Raw genomic sequence first — 3,427 nt, 5'->3', positions numbered from 1 at the left:
GTGTGTGTGTGTGTGTGTGTGTGTGTGTGTGTGTGTGTGTGTGTGTGGATAATTGGTCATCAATGTGAGCGTGTGTGTTGATGCATGCTTTCTAAAGGTCAGTGGTTTAGCTAATGAACCCCAACACACACAGAGTGATAATGTCAGTGTTTAGTGTCTGTGCTAATGCTAACCGTAAACCGCTGCAGGGAAGTAAAACAATGATGGAGTGTGTGTGTGTGTGTGTGTGTGTGGGTGTGTGGGTGTGCGGGTGCGTGGGTGTGCGTGTGCGTGTGCGTGTGTGCATTGGATCATTTAAACTGTGAAATCACATCAGTGTGACGAGTTTTCATGCTCTCATTTACATCAGTGTGTGTGTGTGTGTGTGTGTGTGTGTGTTTGCAGTAACAGAGATGAAGGTCACACACTTTGAGCCGTTCTTATATTCAGCGCTGCAGCTTCTCATCCATCGTTGTTAGTTTAACCTCTGAACCTTTATTTATTAAATGTCTCAGTGTTCTTTGTTGTCCTTCTCCTCTGGTTGTATAGAAGTCTATGAGAAAATGACTCTACTTCTCTCTTGATTTATTACCTCAGTAAACATTGTAAACATGAGTTTATGGTCTCAATCTCTAGTTTCAAGTCTTCTTCAACACAGCATGATGTTCATTTAGTACATTATGGTCCATTTAGAGTCAAACAGACCATAAAGCAGGGGATGCTTTAGGGCGGGGCTACACGGTGATTGACAGGTCTCTACCAGAGACGTATACGGCGTCTCTACGTCACTCCTCCTTAGTCCAGATATGGTCACTTCCTGTTCACTGGTTGCACAAAAAACCAACATGGTGACGGCAAAATTGGAGAACTCCAGTGTTGAAAACGTCCACAAACCAATGAGCGACGTCACGATGACTACGTCCACTTATTTTCAGAGACATAACAGATGTTCAGGTTCGCGGAGGAGCAGCTCTGATCTCAGACCTGTTCATGTGTTGTGGCTCTGCGGGGGGCCTCGGTGGATTTGTTCTCCCCCGTTGAGTTTCATCGCATGTTCCCTTCTTCTCCTCATTGCAACACGCTTCACTCATGTAAAATTCATGGTGAACACGTCTCTCCACTTTCAACGCTCTGAGTGCTCTCGTCGCTCGTTGTTCGTCTGCAGGAACAAAACCCGCCGAGACGAGTTCATTGTTCCAAAACCATCCGAAACCTGAACGTCCGACACGAGAGGAGTTCAGTCTGAAGACATCAGGAAATAAGAATAAAGGGAGGGAATTGAAAACTGTGTCTGATAAAAGATTTAAAAAACGAGGATTTAAAATACTATATGCAGCCTGGAGGAACAAGAAGAAGGAGAAAGAAATCAACATGACAAATGGAGACAGGAGGAAGGAAACTGAAAATCAGGGAGTAAAGGAAATGAAAAGTGAATAAATGTCCCGTGAAGTCTCCACAGCTCACGATGATGAAATGCCTCCCTGCTGCTTGTTACAGTAAAACTGTATTTCCTCTAAACGCTCACTGACGTCACCGTGTTGCATTAAACAGAAGCCGACAAACCAAATGATCTGCACACTCAACCGAACATGAGAAACACAATATATGTCGAGGCCGACTCGCTCTAAACTCTGCTGTGATACACGGAATACTACTCCGTAAATACTGGTATAAATACACGCAGAATACGTTTACAATAATAATGTGTATTTGCTTAGTCTGCACTTTTCCCGGTGTAAAATGTTGGAAACGGACGTTTATGTTTTCAATTTGTTTGTTTTAATGCTTTTAAGAATAATATTGATGGATAGAATCGTTTGGAATTGACTGACAGATGATTTTATTATTCCCAGCAATGACACAACTGTTTATTTTTATCCTCATTTTGTACTTTTAAGATATTTTACTTCTAGTAAAAGTACTTATACCACAGTGTAGAAATACTCTGTTAAAGTCCTGAATTCAAAATCATTCTGAAGTAAAAGAACAAACGTATTAGCATCAAAATATACTTATGTATGCAGAATATTATATGTTACATCATGTACTGTAATTATTGATACATTAATGTGTTCATAACTTTAATGAGCTCATTTTAATGACTTTCTATACTGCTGGTAGTTTAATCTATAATAATAATTATTGTTATTTATTAGTTGATAATGTTATGTTTTCATATTCTGAATTAGTTAAGTTATCAGATAAATGTCATCCAGTGAAAAGTTTAATATTTGATAATATTGTAGTAAAGTAGAAGTATTATCTGGCAGAAAATGGAAGTACTCAAGTAAAATGCAAGTTCAGTACTTGAGTATATGTACTTAGTTACTTCCCACCACTGATTTTCCTCCTTTATTAATCATTTAAGAAAAGTGTTTTAGTTTAAGCAAAGATGTTCTGGTCAAATTGGACAAACTGTATTCATGTCCCTGTTTGATTAATCCTGTAAAATATGAAATCAAAAGTATTTCCATTGTTATCTTCACTTCACTAGATTCATGAAGAATTATGTCAAAGATTTAATGTCAGAACGGTCAAACACATCAGAAACAAGAGAGAGAAGAGCAGAGAGAGACGAGAAGAGAGAGAAGAGAAACAAGAGAGAGAAGAGAAGAGAAACAAGAGAGAGAAGAGCAGAGAGAGACGAGAAGAGAGAGAAGAGAAACAAGAGAGAGAAACAAGAGAGAGAAGAGAAACTAGAGAAAGAAGAGAAGAGAAACAAGAGAGAGAAGAGAAAGAAGAGAGAGAAGAGAAGAGAGAGACGAGAAGAGAGAGAAGAGAGACAAGAGAGAGAAACAAGAGAGAGACGAGAAACAAGAGAGAAGAGAAGAGAGAGACGAGAAACAAGAGAGAGACGAGAAACGAGAGAGAAGAGAAACGAGAGAGAAGAGAAACGAGAGAGAGAAGGGAAACGAGAGAGAGAGAGAAGAGAAACGAGAGAGAGAAGGGAAACGAGAGAGAGAGAGAAGAGAAACGAGAGAGAGAAGAGAAACGAGAGAGAGAGAGAGAGAGAGAGAGAGAGAGAGAGAGAGAGAGAGAGAGAGAGAGAGAGAGAGAGAGCTCTCAGTAAATACTGACGGTACAAAGTGAGAAGTGTCACCAGGGAGCAGTCTGCTCCTCGTTAACACCGAGCTCAGTGCTAAGCTCCACCCAGCTGGCACCTCCAGGACGCCAAAACAAACCACACACACCAACTCCCTGCAGAAACTAACGCTCCTCAGCTGTGAGAGTGTGTGAGAGTGTGTGAGAGTGTGTGTGTGCGTGCGTGCGTGTGTGTGCAGCGACCTGCAGAGCCAGATGATTGGCCGAGAGGGAGGCTTAACTCTGATGTCATCGATTGCTCAAGTTGTTGTTGATGTTCCAGTGAGAAGAGAAACATTCACATGATCTCAGTCCACCACGTGTGTGTGTGTGTGTGTGTGTGTGTGTGTGTGTGTGTGTGTGTGTG

General features: G+C 41.1%; 1 protein-coding gene across 2 annotated transcripts in view; it reads left to right on the top strand.

Annotated features, from left to right (window-relative positions):
* LOC116399212 (alpha-1,3-mannosyl-glycoprotein 4-beta-N-acetylglucosaminyltransferase B-like) overlaps positions 1 to 3,427 on the top strand; it is a 43,547-nt gene that overhangs the window by 35,781 nt on the left and 4,339 nt on the right. The gene's annotated exons all lie outside the window — the stretch shown is intronic.

Source organism: Anarrhichthys ocellatus, unplaced genomic scaffold (assembly GCF_004355925.1).
Source record: "Anarrhichthys ocellatus isolate YVR2014 unplaced genomic scaffold, GSC_Weel_1.0 scaffold105, whole genome shotgun sequence".
Lineage (NCBI taxonomy): Eukaryota > Metazoa > Chordata > Actinopteri > Perciformes > Anarhichadidae > Anarrhichthys > Anarrhichthys ocellatus.
The sequence above is the reverse complement of the archived record's forward strand: the minus strand, read 5'-3'. Positions and strand labels throughout refer to the sequence as shown.